Source organism: Sardina pilchardus, chromosome 12, assembly GCF_963854185.1.
Source record: "Sardina pilchardus chromosome 12, fSarPil1.1, whole genome shotgun sequence".
Lineage (NCBI taxonomy): Eukaryota > Metazoa > Chordata > Actinopteri > Clupeiformes > Clupeidae > Sardina > Sardina pilchardus.
Window position 1 is genome coordinate 13,138,728 of NC_085005.1, and position 10,000 is coordinate 13,148,727.

Below are 10,000 nucleotides of genomic sequence, written 5' to 3' on the forward strand. Positions count from 1 at the left end.
TGCTGGGGCGCAAACAATGTCCCTGATTACCTTCTCATCAAAAGCAGATCATTTTGCCTGCCTACGAAGACAATTAAGTGTTTCTCAGAGACACCCTATCCTCATGTGCAACATTCAGTTTAACTGTAATACAGTATTTTCCCAGTCTGGAAGTTTATGTTGATGACATTATAGTTAAAAAATGCACCATTAAACTGATATTCATTTAGCACCAAAGGAGTGTTGATTCTGCTCATCTTTCATCATCAAAAACATTCAATACAGTAATCTCCATAGGTGTGCAATTTTTTACATGTACTGTTTGACAGAAGATTTTAAATGTGATTTGTTGTTAATTGCTGTAACAATCAACCCCACTAACAAACATCAGTTGTGATGTGTTTTGCTGTGTTTGTAATTACAAGAACTTTGAGGATATTATAGCAGTGAACGCTGTAAAGGCTGTCTGGCTTGGTTCGAATGTGGGTCGGAATGACTGGAACGTTCCGCCTGTTTGAGAGGCAGAGCCTGCTGATCCAAGCAGAAAACTTGAAGGTAAGTGCTGCTTTAGTCAAATTGTGCGTTAAGCTTTTTTTTTTTTTCGTTTTGTTTTATGAAGGAAAACGCTTGCCATACACAAAAAAAAGCATCTCGCTGCCGAAGTTTTAGAGGTGTCCCCTTGGTATAAAGCTAAAGGTGTCCCCTTGGTAAAAAGCTTGAAGGTCAAAATCTTCCCACATCAAACGCCAACTTGGTCTTCAGTTCTTTCGTATCGCTTGGTGTGGCCCCTCATGCTAAATATAGGATCTGCTGATATCAGCCACAGACTGTGTTTTGTTTGGGCAAAATATGTATTTGTTAGTAGGACAAAATATTATTAACCTGGCAGGAACTCTCCCTACGCTATTTATTGTTTATGTATCAATACATTATTGTATATTTTGAATTTCAATGTTTTACTACATATTGGCTGGTTTTGTTATTTTTGCATCAGTATACAGTAATACTACTGTGATGCCAGAGGCCGTTGCTATTTGAGGATTTTCAAAAATAAAATTTCAGTTTTACGTAGTTGTTTGCAATTTTGAATTAATGAACGATGTCTTGAGCTACGTTAATTGCTTCTTATTTCAATCTCGTTTGTGTGTGTGTGTGTGTGTAGGAGAGAGAAAGAGTGCTACTGAACAAGAATTGTTTGTCCCAGAGGGAGTTTCATTAGTGTTTGCGAGGCACATGAGATAAATCCACTCAAACACACATACACACAAACACACACATTTTGACAGAAATAAATGTCAAAATATTGTCCCACATCGCATCACACATTTTTTCTCATATCTCTTTTTGTCTGTTCATATTCTTCAGTGCTGTCTTTTCTCTCTCTCTGATTTTCTCATTTTTAAATTTCTCTTCTGCTTTTCTCTCGCTAATTATTCAATTCCTTCTTTCTCTCTCCCTCTTTCTCTCACTCACACACACACTCTTTCACTTTCTGTAAACTGACACACAAACACACACACACACACACACACACACACACACACACACACACACACACACACACACACACACACACACACACAGCCAAATACTTGCAGAAACAACACCCATATCCACCCATGTATGCTTGGGCTCGACACATGCGTCCTCACACCTGTCAACCTGCCAATCAGCCTCTTTTCTGCATGAGAATTGGCCGGCTGGTATCCCTCCTTCTCTCCACTGTGTTTGGCATTTTCTATGTTTGCACGTTGCATTTGTGTGTGTGTGTTTGTGTGTGTGAGCATGTGTGTGAGTGAGAGAGAGAGAGAGAGAGAGATAGAGAGAGTAAGAAAATGAGAGTTTTGGCTGCCACATGTTTAAACAGGTGACAGCACCTATATAGTTCATGCACGTTTACTGCTCGAGTTTGGCTTCACATGTTTCTGCAAACCATCGACTCAGCTTCTGCAGCACGTCGGCAAGAGAGAGAGAGAGAGAGAGAGAGAGAGAGAGAGAGAGACAGCGAGACAGAGAGAGAGACACAGAGAGAGACGAGTTGGGGTAAAAAGAGGAGAGAGGGAGTCTCACTTTTCCCCAACGAAAGTCATGTTTATTTTATTAGAATCTCTTTCTCTCTCTCTCTCTCTCTCTCTCTCTCTCTTCTCTCTCTCGTTCTCTCTCTTTTTCTATCTACAGTATATATCTCTCTCTATCTGTGTGTGTGTGTGTGTGTGTGTGTGTGTGTGTGTGTGTGTGTGTGTGCGTGTGTGTGTGCGTGTGTGTGTATGCTTCATTCGGGAAGGGTGGCACATTTAGGTGAGTAGATGAAAGGAGAGCAGAAACCATGCGGGGGTGGCAGAGTGTAGGAGAGGATGAGAGGAAACGAGAAGAGCTGTGAGTGTGTGTGTCTCTGTGTGTGTGTGTGTGTGTGAGAGTGTGTGTCTGTCTGTCTTTATATCTGTCTGTATGTATGTACTGTATGCACATGTATATGTTTATGTATATGTATAGTATGTATACATAGTATGTATGTATTAATATGTACAGTATAGTATGTATACATAGTATGTATTAGTATGTATAGTGTGCATGTGTGCATGTGTGTGTGTGTGTGTGTGTGTGTGTGTGTGTGTGTGTGTGTGTGTGTGTGTGTGTGTGTGTGTGTGTGTGTGCGTGTGTGTGTGAACGAGGTGAGGTGAGTGCCGGAGACAGCAGAGGAAAGCTGAGAAGAGCAAGCTGCCGAGTAAGCGCTCCGATGCTCCTATGTGTGTGTGTGTGTGTGTGTGTGTGTGTGTGTGTGTGCGTGTGTGTGTGTGTGTGTGTGCACTCTGATGCTCTCTGCTCCGCTCTGGATGGCAGGAAGAGCTTGCTCCGAGCTTCCTGGGGTTATTTGGACAGGAGCACCGAGGGATGGAACCTTCCAGAAATGAGCTCATCCTTCACCACTCTCTCCAGTGCAGTCTGCCAGCCCTGGGCTGGAGGTCGCATGCACATATGCGCACACACACACACACACACACACACACGTACAGTACACACAAATACACACAGAAACACACACACACACACACACACACACACACACACACACACACACACACACACACACACACACGTGCACACACACACACACACACACACACACACACAAACAAATACACACAAACACACACACACACACACACACACACACACACACACACACACACACACACACACACACACACACACACACACACACAGACACACACACACACACACACACACACACACACACACACACACACACATACACACAGACACACACACATACATACAAACACTTGTACGCATACTTTGCTGTTAAGAGAAACTATCATGCACGGTTGCTTAAATGTCAGTATGTCTTGCGCTCAATTACTTACTCGTGTGCTCAGGCAGGTTCTCTCACACTTCTCAGGCCTAGAGCCCGGTCACGTCAGAATTCAGGGTTGCAGAGCCCACCTGGACACTGCTGAGCTTTCGAAAAACGCCCCACCCCACCCCCTTCGAAATAGCCTGTATGCTGTATATAGTAGCATGTAAAAGAATGATAGGCTACATTATTAGGCAGATTCTGTATTGAAGCAGCCAAGAGATTCAATGAATGATAATGATCATTGACTTACTGTAACTCTGATTTTTGCTTTTGGCCCTTTAGATTTTTTATCCTTGAGAGGCCTGTTTCTGTCACTGCTCAGCGGACCAGTGTGTGCCTCACGCGGACCAGCACCGGTCCCCAGCCCATCATTTGAGAAACACTGTGCTACAGGACTACAAGTACAAGTACTACAGCATGTGTACACACACACAGCCCCCATATTAGCAGCTGTAAATATAGAATAGTGAGAAGACATGACAGAGAGAACTGCATGCATTAAGATGTGTAAAAACAACCAGAGTGTGTTGGCGTTGTGGTGCTGCTGGTTGAAGCATCCATGCCATGTTTGGGTGTAAGTGGCCATGGCCACGATCGAATCTGATCTGCGTCATTTCCCGATCCCACCCAGTCTCCCATTTACTTCCTGTCAAACTTCACTGTCCTCTATCCAAATAAAGGCAACCCCCCGCCACACACACACACACACACACACACACACAAATGGGCCATGCAGGAAAAGGTGTTTAAAGGTTTTTACCTTGAAATAGTACCAGAGTGTGATGAAACAGCAGTTTTAATGTAATGTCAAAAAGTGCTTACGCTTAGTGTTGTGTTGTCCAGATATCCATTGAAGTTAGCACCTGGCCCCCTCTCTTGCAATAGCCCCATTGTACCATGTTTACTGTATCTGTTGCAACTCGATGGAAGATTGCCGTGCGGTTCTGTTCAAGATATTTTGTAATATGCAGGATTCCATGTAGCTCCTTTAAGAGGGTCCTGATGGGCCATTGCCTCTTCACAGGCCTCATCACAGATGGAATGACTTTGTTTGATACTGGAGCTTATCTGGTAGAGCTGGTGAATAGGCCAGTTCTAGCTGTTGTTGTTATTAAGGTGGATTGTCCTGATTGTCCTTCTGGATAGATAAAGCAAAGATCCTTATATACCTTTTTCAACCATCTCTGGATAAAGTATCTATCTATCTATCTATCTACTGTATCTATCTATCTATTTATCTATCTATCTATCTACTCTATCCATCCATCCATCCATCCATCCACCCACCCACCCACCTCCAGTATAACGTGCAATATCATTAGACCCAAGACTGCAGATTAGAGTGATGTCATTCATGCTGAGGTATGTGCATTTGTGGGCATGTGGTCCCCATCCCGTTTCCTTAATAAACTGCATTATGCGTTACGTAATCCTGATGAGTGAAAGCCGGTGAGGTGCACTCCTAGAGCAGGACGGAGAGTCCAGTGTGTCCACGCTAGAGGACGCCTCTGTGGGCATAGAGCAGGACTGAGAGTCCAGTGTGTCCACGCTAGAGGACGCCTCTGTGGGCATAGAGCAGCACTGAGAGTCCAGTGTGTCCACGCTAGAGGATGTAGCTGTAGCCACTGGGGGCTCCTCTCAGCCTCTTACCAGATGATCACATTCAGCTCCGCCAGGGTCCTCATCAGAGAGAGTCACTACAGTATCTTTTAATACACGCACGCACACACACACACAGACACGCACAGACACACACACACACACACACACACACATGGACGCGCACGCGCACACACACACACACACACACACACACACACACACACACACACACACACACACACACAAAAAAACACACACAAAACACACACACACACAACATGCACACACACACACACACACACACACATACAAATATGAGATGTGATAGACTTCAATATGAGATCATAAATTAATTACTGTAAGTAGAGTCTCCTGGTCATGTGGTCATATTAGCCAGAGTAAATGAAATCTGTGCGCTAGTCAACACCCGCATACACACACAGACACAGACAGACAGACAGACAGACAGACAGACAGACACACACACACACACACACACACACACACACACATGCACGCATACACACACACACACACACACACACACTGTCTCTCTCACACACATACACACAGACAGACATGCACACAGACACATACAGTACACACACACACACACACACACACACACAGAGACACACACATGCACACACACACTTTTAGTCTTCAGTAATAAATAAATTCAGTCTCCATATGCTCTAGTCTTACAGCAGAACCATCCCTGATGAACGACTCTTCAAAGTTCAGCTCTGTGACTCTGTACTCATTAATAACCTTACTTGATGTACTCTATTTGAATTTAGTTATTTATTCACAACTGCAACTTTCCACCAATCACAAGACCCCGTGAAGCCATGAGATCCAATTAGAGAGTGTAGCATTTAGTGGAAAAACTGTCAGGCAGTTACAGAAGTAGTTTGTTCTGATCTTCCCAGAGATGAAAACTCTCGGATTCATACGAGATGCAACAATTTACACAGAAGAGGAGAGCTGAGTCTCTGGTTAAAACCGAAAAAAAGTCTTCTGGGCGTCCCATGCTGATGGAAATCTGTGAGTATGATAAAGTGAGTGTTTCACAGTATGTCTGAGACATGCCTTAGGTGTTTTATGCCATTTTATCAGAATGTCAAGTTACATAATTGAGTAAGTATGTAGATCTTTATTTATATAATCCCTATGTCACGTGACCGGGCCAACAATATAAGGTGGTATGCAACATATAGGCTCTGTTCCCAATGTGAAAAACTGTAAGATTTCTTGCATGCACATACTGTACTTGTTTATGCATTCATTTACAGTACCATAATGTTCACATACTGTACAGACAAATGCAGTGTAAGCAGAACATGTACTGTACATATAGAAATAGCAAAAGGAAAAACAAAATAACTATTTCAGTGCCATTCATACCTATTATCCAGGTCATCATTAATTGACATGTAATAAATGGTTATATAATGAATGGTTAACCTTGTCATCAGTGTAGGAAGAAGTAATAAGCTTTTGGTAGTCAGGTCACACATCTGTTACCACCCGTTGTCGTCCACTCTTATTGGCTGCCGTGTCAAATGACCCACCTCTCATTGGACGTCGCCTGGTGGGGGCGGGAGCCTGTGTTCTGAATGAGAGGTGGGAATGTGGGTATTGGAGGTGAATAATGACCTCAGTAGCCAGTGAGACAGCAGCTGGGCGATAAAAACATGAATGGGTCGAGTGTTTGTTGTCTGCTTTATTGTCATGCATTCCAATGGCTTGGGGCAAGGTTATCATTACAGGAGCCGCTTTCATATCTCAGTCTGTCTGTCTTCCTTTCCTCCTCTCATATCCTCTCATACCCTCTGAAATCTTTCATTTTTATATAATGACACACACACACACACACACACACACACACACACACACACACACACATACATACACACACACACAATTTATTTTCTTTGAGTTACCCTCTTAGCATCAACCTTGCATCACAAAAACTTGACAGGATCACTATCATTTCTGACAAACAATTCCATGTGACAAATAAATCATATGTTTTTTGGTGCTCTCTCTCTCTCTTTCTCTCTCTCTCTCTGTCTAAGTGTGTGTGATATGCATCCATAATGATATTTGTGTTCATGAATGACCTTAGTCTGTGAGCTGGTGTTAAAGTGTGTCAGTCATTTTGTGTGTGTGTGTGTGTGTGTGTGTGTGTGTGTGTGTGTGTGTGTGTGTGTGTGTGCAGGCAGAGTGATAGCTTGGCTGACGGACATAGTCAGACTGAACCCACCCCTTTCATCCAACATCCCTCATTCTCTCTTATCCTATGTGTGTGTGTGTGTGTGTGTGTGTGTGTGTGTGTGAGAAAGTGTGTGTCCTCATCCATTCTCATCTGTGTGTGTGTCTCGCTCTCCCATTCACACGCTCCCAGGGGGGCAGAATGAGAGAGAGACTCAGAAAGAGAGAGCTAGAGAGAAAGAGAGAGAGAGAGATAGAGAGAGAGATACAGAGATAGAGAGAGGGAGAGAGAGAGAGGAATAAACTGCAGAGCAGCAGAGGGAAGCAGAGGGAGGGGGAGGGGTGGAGACGTATGATGTAAGAAAGAGAGCGAGAGGGAGAAAGAGAGAGAGAGGTAGAGAGAGAGCGAGGGAACGAGAGAGAGGGAGAGGGAGGGAGGCTGGAAGAGAAGCAGCCTGCGCATTGGAGCAGAGCGAGGGAGCGTTAGCGCAACAGAGGTAGAGAGAGAGAAAGAACGAGTGAGTGAGAGAGAGGAGAGGAAAGGATAGGAGAGGAGGACGACTACTGTCTCTGACTGCAACGTGCGCTCAGCATCTCTGTCTCTCTCGCTCTCTTACACACACACACACACACAAACACTGACACACACTCCTCCACGTTTATAAAGTGTGTGTGCTGTGTTGCTGGGCACTGCATGAGGGTGACCACTGTTGTTGTCCAGCCTCAGCATCAGGACCAGCAGCATCCCCACGGAAACCAGTGACATCATCCGCACCAGCATCATCGCATCGGAACCACTGACTCGGGGGGAGAACCAGTGTGACTCCGGCAGAACCAACGCCATCACCGGGGCGACGTACGGGATCCGTAGAACCGACGTTCCCCCAACGGAACTAGCATTCCCCCGGGCTGAGGAGCTCACAGGAATATATTGATTAGAGATTGGTGAACAGGTATGAATGAAGTTATGTTTACATTCATGCTCAGGCACACACACACACACACATACACACCACATACACACACACACACACACACACACACACACAAACACCTACTTTTCAAGCTCTACCTCTGCCACAATCTGTTGCTATTGCTGTTGCAGATAAATGCGCGCGCACACACACACACACACACACACACACACACACACACACACACACAAACTGACTCTGACTTATTGCTTTACGAGTTCTTACCTTTGCCAGTAATGACAACCACAAGTGCTCACAAAAGGACTGTTTAGTTGTTAAATGCTGTAGTGAGATTTGTGATGTTTTTAGCCCCCCCCCCCACCTCCACCCCCACACCTACCCTTACCCCTACCCCTACCCCTACCCCTAAGTAACACCTACACCCACATATCCATATAAACCCTGACTTTTTTCTCTCTCTCTATCTCTGTGGTGTGTGTGTGTGTGTGTGTGTGTGTGTGTGTGTATACATACGTGTGTGTGTGTGTGTGTGTATACATACATGTGTGTGGCTGTGGCTGTGGGTGTTTGTCCATAATGTGATTTTTTGTGTGTCTGTGTGTGTGTGTGTGTGTGTGTGTGTGTGTGTGTATGTGTGTGTGTGTGTCCATAATGTGATTGCATGTGTGTGTGTATGTGTGTGTGTGTGTGGTTGTGTGTCTCTGTGTGTGTGTGTGTGTGTGTGTGTGTGTGCAGCAGCACAGGCACCCTGGGATCGACGGAGCGCTCCGTATCGGCCGAGGCCATGAGGCTGGAGCAGGGCACCGACAAACAGGTGTTTTCCTTCAAGAAGTGCTCAGCCTTCCAGTTCGTCAAGAGAAAGGTAGGAGTTGGCGTTTCAGGTGTTTCTGTATGTGTGTACTGTAGGTTTTGTTTGGTTTATGTGTGTGTGTGTGTGTGTGTGTGTGTGTGTGTGTGTGTGTGTGTGTGTGTGTGTTGTGCGTGTCAGTGTGTGTGTCTCTCTCTCTCTCTCTCTCTCTCTCTCTCTCTCTCTCTCTCTCTCTCTCTCTCTCTCTCTCTCTCTCTCTGTGTGTGTGTGTTTGTGTATGTGTGACTTAGTTGAGGAAAAGTGTGTCAATGCAAAGAAAAGAACCCCAAACAAGCACACGCAGAGAGGGATAGAGAGAGAGAGAGAGAGAGAGAGAGAGAGAGAGAGAGAGAGAGAGAGAGAGAGAGAGAGAGCGAGCGAGACGACAGAAAGATGTCGAGATAGAGAGTGGGAGTTAGAGAGAGGGAGAAAGGAGGAGAGATGTTTATCGTTTCTTATGGAGAGCTCTGGGATGCTGTGGCATTGGATGCGGCTTGTTTTGTTTGTTTATAAGTCTGTTTACTAATGCGGAACAGCAATGCATGGCAGAAATCCAAATCCAATAAAGCGTTCCGCACGTGTCGTGCATTCAGAACCTCTATAAAAAGAAAAACAGACAGACAGACAGATGGACAGATTAATAGATAGATAGATAGATAGATAGATAGATAGATGGATAGATAGATACTGTAGGTAAGATTTATAAAAATGAATACAGGAATGAATGAATAAGCTCTCTCTCTCTGTCTCTTTCTTTCTCTCCATGCATGTGCGCGTTTGTTTTGTGTGTGTGTGCGTGTGTGTGTGTGTGTGTGTGTGTGTGTGTGTGTGTGTGTGTGTGTGTGTGTGTGTGTGTGTGTGTGTGTGTAAGTGTGTGCTGCTGATCACTAGCACATCCTTTCATTTTATGAGACAAGACTGCTGACGAGCAAATTTCATTCTGCCTAAACAATGTCAATGAGTCCTGATGAGAGACAGAGAGAGAGAGAGCAAGAGAGAGAGAAAAGGATGAGGGGAGCTGATGGTGTCAAAGAGAGGAGG

General features: G+C 44.7%; 1 long non-coding RNA gene across 1 annotated transcript in view; it reads left to right on the forward strand.

Moving 5' to 3' along the window:
* Window positions 1-3,719, forward strand: part of LOC134097281 (uncharacterized) — a 40,115-nt gene extending 36,396 nt beyond the window's left edge. The window contains exons 3-4 of the long non-coding RNA XR_009940900.1: window positions 405-534; window positions 3,641-3,719. This is a non-coding gene — a long non-coding RNA (uncharacterized LOC134097281). The remainder of the gene's footprint in view (window positions 1-404; window positions 535-3,640) is intronic.
* The last annotated feature ends 6,281 nt before the right edge of the window (window positions 3,720-10,000 follow it).